This window comes from Balaenoptera ricei, chromosome 8 (assembly GCF_028023285.1).
Source record: "Balaenoptera ricei isolate mBalRic1 chromosome 8, mBalRic1.hap2, whole genome shotgun sequence".
NCBI lineage: Eukaryota > Metazoa > Chordata > Mammalia > Artiodactyla > Balaenopteridae > Balaenoptera > Balaenoptera ricei.
The window spans coordinates 2,765,001-2,785,046 of record NC_082646.1 but is presented as its reverse complement, the minus strand read 5'-3'; positions in this window follow the sequence as shown (position 1 = coordinate 2,785,046).

Here is a 20,046-nt window from a genome sequence, read left to right as displayed (position 1 = left end):
CCATTAGGAGCTAAGATTTACCTATTCCACAAATATTTATTGAGTGCGTATTCCCATGAAGCTAGTTTAGTTTACCTGTTTCTCATCCCTCACAACACGCCCATGAGGCAGACGTTATGTTTACCCTCATTTTACAGCTGAGACCCCCGAGGCACAGAGAAGTGAAGTCTTGGGCCTAGGACCCCCCCAGTGAGTAAGAGGTGCAGCTGGAAATAATCCAGAGTCTGACCTCAAGCCTGCCTAGAGCGCCTGTGCAATCCAGCCAGACAGGCGGCATCCTGACCTCATGGGGTTTACGCTCTGGTGAGAGTAACAGACAGCAAATAAGGCAATAAGGACAAGCAACAAAGCCTGTTTGTCAGGGAGCAGCGAGCACTGTGAAGAGTCTGGAGGAGGGAAGGGACACTGTGGCTTGGCAGGGGGTGGGGCGGGCGCGGGAGATGGTTGACCAGGGCCTGTGGGAGGAGCTGGCTGCCCAGATATCCCGAGGAAGAAGGTTCCAGGCAGAGGGCCGGGCGGGGGAGGGCTTGTCCTGTTTGGGAGTGAGAAGGGACACGGCAGGGGATGAGCCCAGAGCGGGGCGGGGAGGGGAGGGGAGGGGAGGCCACTGGAGGGTCCTTGAGGGAATGATGCTAAGATCGGACCTGCATGGTGAAGAGGTCATCCTGGCTGCTTTTGGGGAGTGGACTCGGGAGGCCCCATGACAGGGTTTTGCCAGTCCAAGTATGAGATAACGTGGACGTGGAGTAGGTGCAGACCGTGTTTTTGAGGCCCTGTTGTGACAGCCTTTGCTCTAGAACTGAAGGCGGGACAGCAGGTGAGAGAAAGCAGGAGCAATGATGATCACCAGGGTTTTGGCCTGAGCAGCTTGTTGGATGGGAAGAACAGGGGAGGAACAGGTGTGTGTGTGCGAACAGGTCGGCCTGAGTCAGGGGTTCTGCTGTGAACTGTGAGGTTGAAGTTCTCTGTTAGACTTGAGTGGAGATGCCATCAGTGGATCTGTGAGTTTGGAGCTCAAGGTGGGATGGAGGCTGGACACAGCAGCATTAGGACGGCCTTAAAGCACTGGACAGGGTGAGAGCTCAGAGAGAGTGTAGACAGAGGGGGCCGTGGGGAGGAATGGTGCCCTGCAGTCCTGGGGGGTCACGAGGAAGAGGAGAAGCCAGCAAATGACCTGCGGGGAGGAGATGCAGGCGTGTGCACCCAACACAGCAAAGGGAGGGAGGGATGGTAAGAGGGCTGACAGCCCATCGGGCAGGATGCTGCCGGGATCTCTGACTCTGGTCCCTTCGCTCACAGTTCCCCCATTTATTTTTCTCCATCACTCACCCTCCGCACACAAGGCACCTGTTTGTTCAGGCTGAGGTCAGTCTTCCCATAGAACACAGCCTCATGGGCAGGTGGGCAGGGAGTTTTGCCCCTCTGTCTATTTAGAGACGTATCCCTGGTGCCAGGGACAGGCCCAGCATGTCACCAACGTTGAGCAAAGTACCCCACTGAGTGAATGTGTCATTTGAGGGAGAGACCGAGTAAGATAAGGACTGAGAAGTGCCCACGGGCTTTGACAGGTCAGAAGTCACTGTTTTTCGTGGCGACCTGAATTCCGGTCAAGGGAAAATGAGGACTGAGGAAGTGCAGATGGAGGAGACAGAGAACTTCTTCGGGGGCTTCGGGGAGACCTTTGGCTGGTTGATGTCTCTTTGTTTTCATTGGGAGACATTGAAACAAGTTGGCCTGGCATCTGCAGGCTGACGGGATTGTCCAGGGCAGGGGAAGCCCTGGAGGTGAGGAAACAAAGATGGATAAAGGCAGGAAGCGGCCTGGTGGGGACGCAGAGGGGATGCACGTGGAATCCCGAGCACAGAGAGGGCTTGACTTGAGGTGGAAGTGGAAACACGAGGACACATGGAGCAGACACGTGGGGGTGGGTTTGCCAGGGCCGGGGGGAAGATGGCTTGTTTTCTTCTGATTGTGTCCAGCCCCTCACAGGTGTAAGAAGTGAGGTCTCCAACTGGGGAAGGAAGGCGGGTTGGAGAAAGTGGGAGCTGTAAGGTGGTCCCCTCCGGGGGAAAGGAAAGTGGATTCGCTGGGAGAATGTACAGGGATCGTCGGGCAGTTCAGGCCCACTCGGTCTCTGAGGCCATAGGCTTGAATTAGGCCAGGTGGCGTGGCTTTCCTTCTTCTCTGATCCATTCACTTGCTCTGTTAGAGGCGAAGTTCCCTGGAGTGGGGATGAACTCAGATGCCAACGTCAGAAGGGCTGCTCCTGCCTCCAGAGCGGGCCATCCAGCAGGAAGGCCTGAGCCAGGGCCTTCAGAGGGAACCTGTGACCCGTCCCCGAGGCCCACCCCAGCCAGCACCAGCCGGCCCAGCGGCCCCCCAGGCCCCTCTTCCGCCCCGTCCCGCTGTAGACCCGGCGCTCCTCCCTCCACAGCCGGGCCCACCGGTGCCCAGCCGCCAGCTGCCCCCGCTGCCCCTTCCGCTGTCGCCACAGACCCACCCCACCGCTGACTTCAGAATGTGGGTCCAGAGGCACAAACGGACCTTCCCCTGCCGGGGGATGCCCTCAAATCAGGTGGAGCTGCAGCCGCCCATCACCGCCCCGGTTAACCCCTCGGGGCTTGACAGGAATGGATTTCTCAGACAGAGGTTTGGGGCAAAAGAGCGTGAAGGGATTGAAAATAGCTGAGCAGCAGCATGATGCCCGCTCCCAGCTCCAGGTGGAATTTGGGGTCCACTTCACAGGGCGCTGGGGGTCTCTCTCACAGACGGCGTTGCCTGAATCACGTGTGATGCTTCTCTGCCTGTCTCTGGGCTGGACTGTGTCTCCCTAGATTCGCAGCCTTCCACACTCGCCCTGGTCTGTGTGCACCTCCACACAGCTGTGGGCTGCCGGACTCCCCGGATATGCGTCTCTGTATTGATCTGCAGGTTCAATATGCAATGCAGTTCCCTGCCATCATGCGTCCTGTCAGTCTGTCCATCCCTTTCTGCTGCTTCTGTCTGCACATGTGCCCACATCCCACTCCATCCCGTGGTGGCCACGTCTCTTCCTCTGGCAGTTGGTACTCAAGCCTCAGAATCAACATATGCATGTTGAAATCAATCCCCCTCGTCCTCAGCCATATCGTCCCCGGCTGGCCAGCAGGCAGAGGGTGTCGGCACGAGTCAGGACACTGCTCTGCACCTACAGCAGGTGGGGTCGGGGGACAGGCATCTGATCTTAGAGCCACTAAGCTGTCTCCTCCTTCCTCTTCTCTCTCAGCCTCACCTGCCCCATCTGAGAAGTAAGGGCCATGTGCCCTGTCAGACAGGAGTACTTTGAAGTTTAGATGACAAGATGTCACTGTATGTCTAGCTCAGCTTATGGCACATAGTCGGCCTTTTAAATGCTCTTGAAACTATGGTGTATGGTCTAAATCTCAAACGTGTAATACAACAACCGTTTATAGAGTAATTATTCTCACCATGTTAAAGACTTTATATGCTTTGTTGTGTTTAATTTTTTACAAAACCCAATGACCTGGATTATCAGTGTGGTCCCAGAAACAATAGCGTTGATATTACCTGGGAATTTTTAAAATGCAGACAGGGAATGAGGAGACTTCAGTTTAATGAGCTGTGTGATCTTGGGTCTGTTGCTTCACCTCTCTGAGCCTCTGTTGCTTCGTTGATAAAGTGAAGTGATTGAACCCCACACTATGACAATGCCCCTCGGTGGTCATCCTTTTGTTTTGCAGATGACTGTGTTTTGACAGTCTGTGGGCAGACGTTTGTCAGCGTTTCTGTTGGATGTCAGTTACTGCTCTGGCAATGGTGTGGGGAGTGGCAAAGAGGATGTGAGAGGCTGTAAGAGAGCAGTCAGGTTCTGAAATCCAAACCTGGCTTCCCCTAAAACCACTCCCTTTCGAGCACAGACAAATTAGAGGGCCCTGTGTCAATTACCTTTTTTGATTATTCTGGAGCCTGTTTGTTGGACCAGAGGTCCTTTCATACATCATTCCTAGGACTTTTCTCAAGGGGTTTATGGACCAAGGACATCTGGTGCCTGAGGCTTTATGTCTGTTGGTATGATCATTCCAAACGGGGGAAGGGCCTATAACACTCCAAGTGCTGGTGCCCAAATATCTTTAATTCCTTCCGAAGGGTCGGGGTTATTTCTCCATCGGGAGTGCTAATGGGATTCTAATACCCTGGCAAATGGGATTTTTTACAACTGCCATTCTGCAGTTACTGAGATGGCGTGTCGCTGGGACAGCCCTATAAATCCTGCCCGTCACTCTGAGGAGGAGGAGAGGGGGAGAGGGACCACAGGGAGGGCTGGCTCACGCTGTGGCGCCGACCACGTGTGTGTCAGGGCCCGCTGGGGGCGCCGCTCTGGATCCAGTTCTCAGGATGAGTTACTAACTGCCCTGGAGAGCCCAGCTAAGCTGTGACAATATGGCAGGGTCCACAGCCCCAGGGCCTCAAAGAAACAGAATTTGATGGAAAGGAGGAAGAGGACTGTAAGAAATCTACTTTTCTCTTTGCCTCTGTCCCTTTACATTTGCTTCTCTAAGGCCTCTGTTTTGAGGGCTTCTGGACAGAAGACTTAAGGTTACTTTCCACAAGCAGGTACCCCTGTCCTTTCGAGCTCAGTGGGGCAGGACCCCAAGAACATGGTGGGTATTGTGGAGAAGGAACAGCAATGGCCCCATCTTGATGTTGGGTTCAAACAGGTGCCTCAGAGTAAAATCATGGTGAAAAACAGATAGATAGACACGTCACATTCAGGCTAATTACCCTATAAACACGGGCTCCTTGTGAAGCTGGGTCCCCGTGTCAGCACACCATCTACTGAGAGCCTTCATTAGATCCCTGCCATGGAGGAGAGAGACAGCCGAGCAGATTATGTTCTTTCCATTGTAGAGATGAACAATAAAACTCGAGACCTGAAATAAGTTGTTCCAGGACACACCAGTGTTCAGTTGCTGAGATTGGACTCAACCCCAGATTTTGTGATTTGAACCCAACCTTCCCCGCGCTTGGCCACGTTGCTTTCTCCAGGGAGATGGAGGCGGAAGCCTCCTCCTTGAGGTCAGGTTGTCTCAGAAAGAAAGCGTCACTAAGGAGGGTGTCGTAAGTTGGGGCGCTGGGTTGCTTATGAGTGGGGGGGTTTGTCTAAGGACCACCTGACCTTGGTGCCGCCGTCCACGGGCACCTCCCGAGGGTCCCATTCCGAGCTCCCCTTCACGTCGTCCGTGCGGCACACCTGCAGTTCTCTCTGGTTTGGGGCTCCTTTTCTGAGCTTTGCTTGCCTTCCTCCTTCCCCGCCCCACCACACCCCGACACAGACAGATCACTGGGCGGCTTCACATTGTGTCGTGAGCCTGCTTTGTCCAGACCAAAATGTCAGCCTCTCCGGGGCCAGGCTGCAGCAAGCATTTACTGAGTAAATAATATTTGCATAACTGGACCCTATGGAAGAGATGAAGAAATATAAAACCCGGCTGGAGTTTTCAAGGAACTTACAAATGTCCTGGATCGATAGGCTATATCCATCCGTAAGTGCAACATCACAGCAATTTGTTGCCATTGCTTAGCTCTTCATAGTCTGCAACACGTTTATGACAACATCTCATCCCAGCCTCCCGTTAGGGAGAGGACATTAGGATTTTAATTCCTTCTTTAAAGATAAGGAAAACAGGTAGACTGAGGCTGGTCCAAATTTATGACGTTAGAAAGCTCTTTAACTACAGCTCCATCTTAGGCCTGTAGTTTCAAGTAGATGGGGCTGGCAAATAAGATGACGCCAGTTTACAGGATATAGATGCAAATGCCACAGTCATCAGCGGAAGAACGAAATCATCAAGCAAGAAGGAACCGCCTTCACCAAGGCAGGGATGTGTAGGGGGAGACAGTGTTTTCCATTTCTCTAGAATTGCTTCTCTGTGACTCGATGAGTGAGCACAGCAGAGTCTGTGGAGAGCAGGGCCGTGGGCCCCCTGGGCTGTGGCCACATGGCCGTCATGTCACAGGGACCGGAACTCACAAGTTGCAGGAAGCCACCCAGACTCTCCCACTGAGGGGGACAGCTGTGCAGCTCCAGTTCTGGGGTGAGCTCTGTCCCTCAGCACCAGCATCAGGCTGCCTTCCTCCCTGCCTGGTCGGCCAGCACCACAGACCTGCCACGCTCCACCCGGCTCCATGGTCCTGCAGCTGCAGCCCGGAGAGACAGAGCCTGCGAAGGTGGCATCTTCCTGGTGGAGGCACCCAGCCCTGCATAGCCCCTCTGTCTGTGTCACTCCCTGGTCTAGATGGAAACGGATGGACCTGCGGTGCATTCTCCCCTCCTGGTTCCTAGCTACCCAAAGAATGCAGCTTGGAGCCAGACAGCCCTCAGTTCAAATACAGCTCCAACTCTCAATAGCTGTACGATTGCGTTCAATTTACTAGCTTCCTCTGCGTAATAACTTTAGCCTCAATTTTTTCCAATCTGAATAACAATTCCTACCTGCCATAGAACCGTTGTTATCATTCGGTTCTTACTGCATTTGTTTTATTATCACTAGACCTTTCTGGAAGGCCCAGGGGCCTGTGGAACTGGAGGCTCTGATGCTCAGCCAGGGGGATGGCACAGAGCTCTGCCTGGCTGGGCAGGGTCTACCGTGCCTGCTCGGCTGTGAGAAGAGCTTGCTGCAACAAAGCCTGCGTCCCGATTCCCTGGAGCGAGCCAGGAGCCATCTGAGTGGAAGGAAACTGGCATACCGCGTCCTAACCTAGGTTCTGCCCCCAACTTTCAGTGCGGTTTGGGGAAGTCGTTTAATGTTTCAGAAACTCTAGTTTTTCAGGTTGAAAACCATTTTGAAGAGAATATGACCCCTCTAGGCTATTGGGAGGATGGAGGGAGAGAACACCCACACTTCATGAGCCGTACAGCCCTGTGCTCCAGGCCAGGCGGTCTCTAAGGGGTGCTTTGAGGAGCTCCCCATCCATCCCTCTGACGCCCACACACGTAGACGCATCTGAGCAGGGAGGCCAGGTGGTTGGTGGACACAGGTTCCCGAGACCAGCAGCAGAGGTTCGAAAGGAACCACGCCAGCCCCTCAGGGCCAGAGACAAGTGGATGAGCCCAGCAGGTGAGGCTGGGACGACAGCCAGTGGGAAGAGCACAGCAGTTCCAGGCCCTAATTGAATCAAAGTGCGATGGAGGCAGCTTGGCTGCAGCAGCCCTTGGTCTGTCTCTGGCCAGGGCACGTGTGATAGTCATGCTATTTCCCTACAATCTCTAACCACCCCTCTCATTTCCCTCCAGTCTTAAGGATGATTTGAATACAGCAATGTCGGTGCCAGGCTTCAATCTGAAGCCTAAGACCTCATGTCAGCTTGACTTTAGGCCTGCACTTGAGAAACAAACAACCAAACCAAAACAAAACAAAGATCCCGAGGTTATGCATATTACATGATTGCATCCAGTCTCTGCTGAGGATTGATTTTTCTCCATCCCCAATTGCAGGAAGCCAGGAGGATGGGATTACTGTCTTGGGCAATCACGAGCTCAGGCACCTGGCAGCTGAGGGCTCCACCTCCTCTTTCTACACCCTTGTAAATAGGCAACATCTAGCTGCATCCTACCGCCAGAATCCCCAGCTCGTGTGGCACGAGGCATTTACTCAATCCCATTATAACTGGAAGCGCTTTGCAAAGCCAGTCTCCGTGTCATAGGGTGACCTCTCAGATCAGGAGTGCAGCAGAGCCTGACCCACACCTGGGCCCAAAGGCAGGCGGCCCAGACCTGTGGCCCCGGGTTTGCAGCCTCAGGGAAGCCAGACCCACCTACCGTCCACACGGAGTCCAGGGACGTGGGAAGGGGGAAAGAAGAGAGCCAGGGGCCAGAGAGGTACCACGCACTGCAGTGCAGAGACCTGCCATTCCCTGGCCTCCTGGGCCCCGGCCACCTCACCTGGAGCCCTGAGCCCCTGCGGCCTCGCCCCCTCCCTGAAGACTCTGGCTCTGAGGAGCCGGGTAACAGGGCCCGGCTGTGCTTCCTTCCTTCTCCTTGGTGTGCGTTCCAGCTAGACCTGTCCCGGCTCTTCCTGGCCAGGAAGAAGCCAGCCCAGAGCCGGCTCTGAGCCCCCGAGCTAATGACAGCAGAGGCTGGGACTCACAGGGTGGGCATGAGCGCACGACCAGGCCCGGCGGTGCTGGCCCAGCTGCAGGTGCTCTGCCTTGTTGTCTGCCCTCTCCCGTTTCCTTAGCCACCGACCAGACCCGGATTCACCCCTGGGTGGGAGGAGATCGTCACTTGTGTCGTCCCTGAAGGGACAGCCCCACCCCCTCTGCTCGCTCCCTGTGCTGGCCCACGTGTGCCTTCTGGAAAGTTTCCCCTTCCTTAGTCTTGTTCAATTGGCACTACTGAGGTTGGAGCCTGGTTCTGTACGTGTCCTAGAGGCCGGTCCTGGTGTCCTGACTTGTCCTTTCCGGCCCTTTTCTCCAGCTGCGCTCAGTTCCGTGTTCTGTTCCACGGTCACAGCATTTCTGCCCACGATGCTGCATCCTCTTTGCCTCCTCCAGGAAGGCTCCAACGGCCCTCACTCAGGACATCACGCAACAGGCATCGCACCCTGCGCGGCATTAATGCCGAAGCGGGACCCCGTCCACTGCTGAGGGTGTGAACCCAAACCTCTTTTCTAGAAAGAAGCAGCCTGACAGCAGTGCTGTCCCCAGGGACCCCCCCCCCTTCCCAGCAGTGCTGAGGCCACAGGGAAGGATTACGGCCTCTGCACCCAGCCTCTGGGGGTTGCGTGGTGATAGACTGCGGGGTGAGTGGCGGGGAGCAAGCCCGCTGGACCAGAAACACTGGAGCGTCACCAAGAAGGACCGTGCAACACAAGTCAGGGGTTTGCTCGTCTGTCAGCTGTGGTGCGAGGGGCAGGAGCAGGCGTCTCGGGTTTGTGGGAGGTGGGATTAAGGAATCTAGCAGCTTCCTTCCTTAAACCCTCCTCCCACTGTCAGAGGTGGTGATAGTAGAATGAAAGAACCAATATGAAAGTGCTTTGAACTTTTTTTAGGCTCAAAGGAGCTTTAAGGATCTAAAGTATTATGATTATCTTTTAACCGTCTGATAATATTGATTCTATGGGAGTATGGTGGGCTCTGCGGCTGGCTGGCTGGAAGCTGAATGTCTTTCTAAGTATTGTTGTGTAAAGGTCCTTGGCAACTGAGATTCGGAGGAAGATTTATAAAGGTGGTGGAGGGCCAGAGGTGAAGTTTTATCTTAATCGTGTGCTGGGAAGTGGCTTTCTGCCAGCTCACAGCCCAGGAGGAAGAGAATCAAATGTACCCCCCTTCCCCGCAGCACCATCACCTCCTGATAGACTCTGTGCCATTTTCACCGTGGGTCCTCCCTCAGGCACGTGGGCTCCCAAGCCATCACCAGGCACCACCAGGAAAAATAGGTATAAATGATAATAATAATAATAAAATAGTAAGTCAGCTGACACTCTCACTAATGTCCCAGAAGAGAAAGCAGAAGAAACTCACCCCTAACATAAACACTTTGATTTAATTTCCTAAAGTAGGATTCTGCGGCCGCTGATAAAGTAGAAAGATCACAGATCTCAGAGTCGGAGCAAATGGGGTGGGAATCCAGCCCTGATGTGTGCTAGTCATGGAGTCTTAGGTTCTTTAAGTGTAGATAATATTAATGTCGACCTCATCATGTTGTTTTAAAATTCAGATGGGAAGGAGCATGTAAAGCATTCAGCTGACTGTCTGGCACATGAAAACTCTCAAGTACTGTTAGCTATTATTAACGTCGGTACTATTGCCAGGCTTTGCAAAGTCTCAGAATCACCTCCAGATGTTTTTTAAATGCAGATGTAGGGGCTCATCCCCCAAGACTAATGAATCAGAATCTCCTTCTCACCAAAGAGCAGAATCACTGACCTGACTCACAGTTTTGTGAGGATTAACTTAGATGATGTAAGTCAAGTGGACAGCACACAGTGGGGCCTCAGTATTTGTTTACACCCAGACTCAGACGAGGGGAAAGGCAGGAACAGGGCTCTCCGCCCATGGATGTGGTGCTTTGGCTCCCTGCGAACATTACTCACCTGCTGAACAATCTGGTGCCTTGCATCCTCGGCCACTAACACAGCCCTTAAATGTTGGGATTATGAAGGTACCACTGAAGACCTGGATAGACTCACCTATCCAGAGAGCAGGTAACAGATGAGGTAGGCGTTCTCCATGAGTTCAAAGTGAGAATTGTGAAGACCATTTTCTGCTGGTGTCGGGCACATTATTTTAGGAATGTGTAATTCTGGCCTTGGAAGCCAAGCCTGGTTCAAAATAATAATTCACAGTTAATGAACTTACAGGGTTATGGCCCTAGAATCAGAGCTTTCCTCTCGTTCATTTGGCCAGTTTGCTTGGATCAGGTGCCTAAGCACAGAAATGAGAAACATTTCAGAAAGATTGCACATATAAAGCTGCCTGTGAAAGTCCAGGATAATTTAGGCCATTTTTGTTTAATTATACTATGTACTGCCATGGTAGGGATGATCAAATTAATATTTTCTACCTAGTTTCCAGGTGGGGAAATAGTCATAAAGAGAAGACTCATATGGAATTTGGGTTTAGAAAATATGGACAACTTCCTAAACTTTGTAGCATTTCCAATGAGTTAAGTAGAACCTATTTGTCCCATTGATAACAATGTGTATTGGTTTGTTTGTTTAATAAACACATTAGATATAGAGAAAGCACCGCTTGATTGAATAGATTTCCTTTAATCAGTGTTCTATTCCTAGAGTGTGCTTGTAATTTCCCAGAGTGCTTTTACATATATTATCTGATTTGATCTACACCATGGTTTTATGTAGCAGGAAGTAGGCGTTATTTCATTTCATGTAACAGATGGAGAAATCGAGGCTTGAGCTCCTTGAGCAATTAGTCCAGGGGACATGGTGGCCTTGCCAGAGCCGGGACCCCACGCTTCTGAGTCTCCAAGCTGTGCCCTTTCCACACGATGACACTGCCCTCTTGAAAAGTCACACCCTGCCTTATGAGAAAATATGTGTTGTATTAACTTGGCTTTGGGGGATGGAGACCTTGAAAACTACCGTAGAAGAATTTCTTGTGTCGCTGCCCAGGGAGGTCATCTCTGCTTGTCTCTCTCTATCTCTTCCTCTTCTATAACATAAAAAGGATTTTTTTTTTTGGCCTCCTCTTGGGCCCTTTAAAGTAGTTTCCACAGAAGTAGATATAGAGCCACTGCAGATTGCATTTCAGGGTTGGTTGCTGGAGCAGGAAAGGTGACCACGGCAGAGCAGGTGGCCATCTATCTTGATATGGTGGTGCAGACTCAGGAGAAGGGTTACCATTGGAAGTAGCTATATGCCTGCCTAGGGGGGATATGCAGGCGGGTTGAAGAGTCTTTCCCAGTGTTGGCAGAGACTCGAACGTTGAGGGTAGTGATCAGAAAGTCTGTCGTCTCATTGCTTATGCTGTGGCCAAGGTCTGAACTGCTGACTGGGTCTCATCTACAGAAATCCTAACCACGCCCTTCAAGGGACTTGATCGTGGCTGCACCGAGAATCTTTGTGTAAGATTGTGCACAGCGCGTAGAAAAACCAGAATCTGGCTGCCCGAGTCACATGCCAAACAAAGCCTCCAGGGTCGTTGTACCAGGGGCCCTTCCCTTTCAGGGTCAACTCCGCCCTTCCTCTGCGGCCCAGCCTGAATATTAGCACTGGGTGCATCCCAAACGTTTAATCACAAGGGTCATTAGTAAGAGGCAAAAATAACACGCAGGCTGGCAAACGGTGGTGCTGGGTGATCTGACTGAGTTCTTCTTCATTCTGCTTACATGTTAAATCCAATGTCTCACATATGCCCTTTCTATATCCTTCCTAACTGGTTGCACAAGCATCACTTATTTTTTTTTTTAGCTGAGTGGAGTGGTACCCAGTCTCTTTGGTCTAACTCTTCTTTGTTTCTGCCTCAGGCAGAATGGCCTTCTACTCCTCGTCAGGTCCCTGGAGAGACTTTACAAGACCCCTGCCCCTGTATTCACTGGCTTAGACCTGCCTAGGTCTAATGAGCCTATTTTCTAGCCAAAATCTCCACTCATTTAACTTCCCTTACCAACTTTCTCATTCTCCACCCTCCCTCTAGCCCCAGCCCCTGCTGCTACCCAAGGTCACGCAGCCCATCGGTACCGCTCAGTATTCTGGATATCAGTTCAGCCATTCGAATTAGCACTAACACAAGCATCCTTATTTACATGGAATGCACAGAAGGTGACATTCTGTCTGTAACAATAGGTTATAATTATCATGTCTCTCATTTGTATTCCATTTTACAGCTTCTTGAATTGTTTTCACATGCATCACCCCATTTGGTTCTGCTTACAAGGCTGGGATGTAGGCAATTACTAATTCATTCCTTCACTCACCAAATATTGATCGAGGGGCTGGGGAAGCCGAGGTGATTAAGACGGGCATGGTTCTGCCCTGGTGCAGCTTACATTCTGGACGTGATAGATGCTACCTTCTGCGTTTTACAGCTGAGTAAATGAGGCCCAGAGAAGTTAGAATCAAGTCACTCACCTAGTAAGTGCAAGAGTGAGGGCTGGAACGGAGATTTGTGGAATTTACTCCTGGGTTGCCTCTCCTTCACCTGGCTGTTTCTCTGAGGATACAGGAAGTCCTCACCACACACAGAGGCTGTGTTTCAGAAGCTGAGTACTTGGAATTCAGGACGCATTCTCCCATAGAGATTATGTTATGAATGGTTACTATGTTACAAGGCCATTCCACAAAAGCCCAGTTAACCCATTTAACCCATAATGTAGCTGAAGCGTGCTCTTAATAGGACAATCCCTTCTACCACCACACCGTCCAGGAGGACTTTCTCTGGGCTCATTCAAAACTGGTGCCGGGTGAATACAATGAATTTTTGGCCTTTGGATTGCCTTCCTTACTCACTGTAGGCAGGGCATCCTCTCAGTGTAACAGGCCTACCTACTTTCCCCCATTTGTTTATTTTCCTTATATTTTCTGTTCTCTCTAATTTTGTATGTGTTGCAAGGAGCTCATACATACAAGCACCAAGCTTGGTTTGTGTGGATTGTACGCTGTTAAATGAGGAAGTGATTGTCTGGCTTAAGGACAAATGTATGTCTGTTTCCATAGATACCTGATCACAATAACTAATTAGACCAACATGTTTCCCAAAGCCGATTCCAGGGGGCAATTCAGATGTGACATACTCCAAACATCCTATATTGCAGGTGTATTTTTCTTTTTATTTCTCTTTAGTAGCATCCGTAAATAACCTCTGAGGCCTTTAATAGAGACTAAATGAAGAGAGATCAGGAGTTTTGCCACTTGATGCGTTGAAGCAACATTAGGTAAACATCACGTCTCACCCACATGTCTGAACAATAATCTGTTGAACCGCTTCCAGGGTTGCTTCATGAGGAAAAGCCTACACTTCAAAACTGAGACCCAAGGGATGTACCTTTCCTTCCCTTCTTCTGCCCCCGTCTCCCATCTGGGGCTTCATTAGGACCTGAAGCCTACATGGAGGTGGTTATGACCAACCCAACTCTTTTTTGCCAGTAGGTCTCGGCATCTTGTGTTTTGTTTCTGCGTTAGTACCTGGGAGGTGGTGGATAGAGGCTGCAACCTCTGTCCTGTTCCACAGGTGCATTATGGAATCACCAGAGTATAAAACATCCTAGAATTCCTATAGTGTTGTCCTATAGTCCTCCTAAAGCAGGAGCTGCCAATAATAATAATTATTATTGTAATTATTATTATTATCAAGCATCCAACATGTAGAGACACTGTTCTAGATACTTTATAAAGATTCTTTTGAGTCCTCCTGGCAATCAGATATTATCACAGTTTTGAGATAAACAAGTTAAGCTTGAAAAGTTTAGGTCATTTGCCTAAGACCATGAAGCTTACAAAGCAGCACTGGGATTGGAAACCAGGGGTCTGTTGATTTCAGTACACCAACAAGTTCAAAGGCCTCTGAGAAACCCCAAGTGTCCATTTTCTTTAGTGTCTGTCCACCATCCTTAGGTAGTGTCCAAGATAGTAGTTTGATTTATGAATGTCCTTAGACCTTGACTCTTTCTTAGACACTCAGGGAGCAGTTTAAGCTTTTTAAAAAATCTTTCCAAATACAAGTGATCTATGATGGTTAACTTCGATTTTATGCTTTATGTGTCTTATGACAGCCCAGTCGCCATTGCCATGCCATGATCCTACCTTTACCTCGACGACTTAATGAGTTAAAAGCTTTATATGTATATTACCTTAAAGGAGAAAAAAATGCCCTGAAATCCACCACTTAGCACCCCTCCATCCAAGTATGTCCTAAAAGGACTCTGCACATGTAGGAAGCTGAAACATGCTTGCTTCTTCTCTGCATGTTATTAAGACCCCTGTATCCGTACCTCACTACCTCCTGCTTCCCCTTTGTAATCTCCAAAGATCTCTATGCCTGGAGTTTTCATAAATCCATGTTTCTCTCATTTCTAATATAATAATAAGTCAAAAGTCTCTTGGAATCATAAGCAAATTAAAATAGAAATTGATGTGATTTACGTGAAAGGACAGCCACGCAGATATATATGAAAAGACAACAGGGAAGGGTGAGTGGCTCTGGTTCCTGGATGAAAGAGATGAGCAATTTTGTGGTTGTTAGTCAAGCTCGGGGGTGTATAAGTATTAACAGCTGGGGTCACTCCAGACCCTCTCTCCTTCTGAGTTCGTCATCCACGGGCTGGCTTTTGAGCAAGTCTTATTCTTCTTAGGACCATTGATAACTGCAATTACTGGAAGAAGGAGAGAAGGTTTGGGAGAACCAAAGTCCAGCCTTGTACAAATCAGCTGACTCATGAATTAGGTGACCACTTGCATTGCTAACGATATTTGCAGGGCAACAGAGAAGAGCCCCCTTGTTGATACCTGTGGGGCTTCATTTTTACTAATGTTAAGTGTAGAAATAAAACAAGATGATTTGCTGAAATCTCGACTAATATGCATTTCATAACAACTACTGTGCAATTCACAGCTGAATTCATGAGCCATCAGGGTTACGCATTTCTGTAAAACAGAGACCTCTAACTTGGAAAAGCTTTCTCCAGGGAAACAGAGCTATTTGAGCTAAATCAAAACAAGATTAAGGAGTGATTAAAGTGCTGCAAATAAGACCTGTGTGGAAAGGTTGGGGAAGTGGGATTATTGAACTTGGGGCAGAAAAGCTGCAGAGATTTCAGGAAAACTTCAAGTGTCCCAAACATTCTCCAACCACTGTTTTCCTCTGTCTCCACAGAGCATAGAGCAGGAGGGATGAGCTAAAGCTGTATCATTAGGGATTTAGGTCAGTCAATGGCTCTCAAGCCCACCTGCATGTAAAAATCACTCAGCAACTGTGTAAGCCATACTGATGCCTGGGTCTTATCCTAGACTAATGAATCTCCAGAGGTGAGACCGAAGCATTAGCATTTTCTTTAAGTTATTTTGGTGATTCTTATATGTAGCCAGAGTTGAGAACTACTGGGTTGAATAAAGGGGCTGATTTCCTGAAACATGGGTCCCAGAAACAGGTCAGGAAATCATCTATAGATGTTTTTTTTTAAAATCTAGGTGAGTCATACTTGAGTTGCTCTGGTTATGGCTATGCCAGTTGACTTAGTAAACCCGTTTCTGACTTGACCATCTACTTCAGCTACTTAGTGGCCTGGGAACCTCAAGTCACAGAGGATATCTCAGCATAGATTTTCAGTCAATATGTGTCGAATGGAGATACGAATGAATGAATGCTAAAGGACCTCAAAGGAGAGCAGTTGGCAGTTTGCAATGCTGGTCTGCAGAGGTGAATTTCAGGAATGGCTTCCCCAAGGCAAGCGATACTTAAAGAAAATGCCGCAGGGTTTTTGTGATGCAAAAATACCTGCTAAACTTCAAGACTTTCATACCCAAGAGTCATAATGATAGAAGTCAGAATTCAAAGGACAACAAGGCAGTGGGTGGTATAGAAGTGGTGGTGGGTTGTTGATAAGTCATTTGTGAAGTTTCGAAATAGAGTGAAGAGACAGTAAGGTACACCTGGGGGTGAAACATTTTCTGTTCAAGTTCAAAGATAGAGAGGAGGGGGGCGGTGAGGAGGAGCTAAGGTGCTGGGCAGGGTGGCACAGCTGAGAGAAGTCTCCAGAGGAGATAAGATTGAAGACAGAGGTAGAAGGCTTCTCAGAGCAACTCAGGTGGCGTCTCTGGCCCAGTTAGCTATGGCTGTGAAACAAACTAACCTAAAACCATCCTGACTTTTGGATCAGGAATTTGGTCAGAACTTGGCTGGGTGATTCTCCTGCCCTTCATGTATCAAATAGAGTCAGTTGGTGGAATTTGGGTGGTGGAATTTTGGTGGTCCACCAGGTGGACCCCTGGAGGGTCCAAGGCCACTTACTTTGCGTGCCTCGTTGCTATGGGAGGCCGTGCTCACTCAGGCTCCTTTCCCTCTGCTTATAGACTGAGGACCTTTCTATGTGGTCTCTCCATTGTGCGTGCTGGGCTCCAGTATGGGAGGTAGCCCAGAGCTCCAGGGCACCCGATGGAAGCTGCCCGTCCTCTCAGGCTGGGCCTGCGATCCTGGGACGGTATCACTTCTGCTCCAGCCTCCTGGTCTGCCAAGGCTCTGAGGCTGGCCCAGATTCGGGGGGAGGGGAACTCCCTCAATGGCAGGGCTGTCAAATAATGGGTGGCCATCATTAATCTGCCATAGCCACCCCCTAGAAAGAACAGATGATCGTAGAAAGAACAATTTTGAGGCAGAAAATAGTGAAAATTCAGTATTGAATAGCCTGTACACGTTAGTAAAAGAGGGACTGAGGCAAAAGAGTGTATTTGGGGCTCTGGCTTAAGACTCATCTGGTTTCTAATCCTGGCTATTTATTAGCCAACTCATCTTGGACTCTTTCCTCATCTGTAAAATGTGGTTAATGGTAGGACCTATCTGAGCCTGAAGCTGGGTTCTTCAGGAAGCAGAATCTGGGACAAAATTGAGCAAAAAGTTGTTGGTTGGGGAATGGCCTTGAAATCACCACCTACAGAAGGGGGGCGTGGGGAAGGAAATAGGACAGAGGGACAAAGGGATAACTCAAACCGTGATGCAGGTCTATAACACCTTGGTGGACCACGCAGGACGGAGCTCTGGAGTGAGGACGGCCCATCCAGCGAATTCTGAGTAGGCTGAGACTGCCAGGTCTCTACTGAGTCACTGGATGTGGCCACCTGGCGAGGGGACCAGGCCCTTGAACAAGATGCTTCTCTCCAGCCGAGGGATCCCTGTAGGGCTGACAGCCAAGGGCAGCTGCCAGTAACACTCCTGGCACCTGGAACAACAATCCATCATCGGAGGGGGATCTGGGTGGGGCGCCCAATGCCCACTGTGGGGCGTTCATGATGCATCCAGGCACCAGCCCGGCTTTGCGTGTCAACTGTTGTTTGCCAGCAGTGCTTGTAAGCTGGACAAGAGAGGCAGTTGCTGAATGGTGATGTGGAGAAGGACCAGAAGATAGCAAGTGAGATGGGCAAGGGCTGCATCAGCATTTAACAGAGTCAAAGGTAGCCAGCAAAAGCTCAGCTAATGGACTGGGCAAATTTGAGAAATTGCTAATACATTCACAGGCCAGTGTCAATAAGGTAGCACTCTCTTCCCTTCGCAGATGAACGCAGAGGTCAGGGGACCACGTTTCTTCCCTTTCCCGAGATTACTCAGCATCGCTGGGGCATGAGGTAATGGAAAGATAATGGGCTCTGGGTTCAGATCCCGGCTCTATGATCGCCAGATGTGTGAACTTGAGCGAGTTAATTAGTCTCTCTGATCCTCAGCTTCCTCATTGTAAAATGGGGATGACAGTGGCCAACTGGCAGGGCTGCTTAGCCGTAATGTATATCTAAATTGCCTGGAATAAAGGCATGTGATCAACAAGTAGGAATGTTTATGATGGATGGGATCACGTGTGAAAGGCCTCCTTTCTCTGTTCAGAAATTACCTAGGATGAACCCCAGAGCGCTTACGTTCAACCTAAACGTGGATTAAGTGTGCCTTGTGTCAGGCTCTGAACCGTGCACTTGCACACGTGTGCTCTCACCAGAGCCTCCCGGTGGTAACGGTCAGGCAACATCATTGCTCCCTTTCACAGATAAGGCAACGGAGGCTCAGGGAAGCTGAAGGCCTAAAGGGTTAAGTAGTTCATGAAGAGGCATCAAAGCCGTGGCTTTTGACTCTGTCCATCCTTCCTCTGCATCCCCATCCCCTGCCCTAAGTTGAGGCACAGCCTCGGGCCAGGTCCTGAGTCTGCAGCCGGGCTCACGCCAGGCTGACCACATGGGTGTTTCAGGATGGCTGGAACGTGCATCTCCGCCATCAGCTTGGACTGTCAGCTTTCTTCGTAATGATTAAAAGAAGGTAAAGGAGGAGGAAAAGGACTAAAGAAATCATCTCTGTACATTTTAATCTGAGCCATTTTTGAGCAGAATGACAAGGCGGGTTGCGGAAATGTCAGCTTCTCCTTATCTCTAATTGACTTAAGTCGAGGCAGCTCTAATCCTTGTGTGCACAGCAGCCTGGAATGGAGAGATGAGGACAATTGATTCCTACTTTTTAATTAACACGCGAGCTGCTTTAAAACAATTGTATATTGGGGGCAGCTGGGGAGCAGGAAGGAATGCGAGGTGGGGTCGTCTCCGCGGCGGTGACATTTAGAGCAACATGGACAAGTGTCAGCATTTTATTTGAATCAGGGCTGCAGGGGACTGAGTGCGTAACAGGCCTGGGGGTGGTCCCAGAAGGCTGCGGCCAAGGAGACAAAGGAGTTTTTATGTCTCTCCACGCACGAATGGGAAGGCTCTTTAATTTACTAAGTATTGGGTGGGGGGACCCCCAAGGTGTGCATTTGTGCAATCAGTCACTCACACTGTCCTCCATGTTCATGCTTGGCCAGGGGCAGTTAATAAAGTTGGCAGTTCAGTCCTGTTTCGTCCCAAGCAGTGAAAACTCAGTCTAGCGAGTGTCAGAGGTCTCATCTATACTCATAAACAGAATCTGGAGCGGCTGTGTCCCCACTGAGGCTCCTGTGTCTGTATGTAAATCCCCAGCATCTAGGGCTTCTCACCTCATCTCCTCTTCTGTGCCTGGTTTAAACGTATAGGACTTTTGTCTTCATTCCTGTAACGTTTCCATATTCTGAACTCCAGCTTGATTGACTGCTGCCAGTATTTTCTACAAAACAACTTCTATTCTCCCACCCCTGGGAGCTGGATTTCATGTTTGGTGCCCCGCTCCCCTTGCTTCATCCCTAGTCTTATATCAGCTTGATCAAACCTATGATCACAATTTATCTTCTGCATTCAATAAGCACCATTACTCCCACCACTCCCTGGATATTCCCACTGCCATGCCCATCCTATTCCCCAAAATAATTCCCCAGCATACTGTTACCTGTCACCTAAGATTTGCTTTATCTCTTGTACATCGACATCTGAACTCTTTTTCAGCCCTTGTTGTGGATATCAAAGGAAGAAGAAGCTTCATCGTTTAATTAGCTTCCCAAGATCCACCCTTGCAAGAGCCATTTCTATTACATTTTTTCTTCCTGGGCTATTTTCGAGATTCCAGCACTCTACAGTAGTTCGGGGCTAAACGACCATGGGTCATGGTACTTACAACGTTACTGGAGTGTGCACTAGAGGATAATAGGCTTTTAATTGGTGCTCTTAATATATTAATAGATGGAGACAGGGGCATGGACTAAGTGGCCTCTGAATGTTTTCCTTCCCAGGATTTAAAGATCTGACTGTTCTGTAGATTTGGAAAGCAATAAATAAAATGGCTATTCATAACACTCTGCCCAGTCAGTCATATTACACTTTCACCTCTCCCTCTTTACTCTTGCTCTCATTTTGTTTATTTTCATGTTTTTTTTAAATTGAAGTATAGTTGATTTATAATGTGTTAGTTTCAGGTGTACAGCAAAGTGATTCC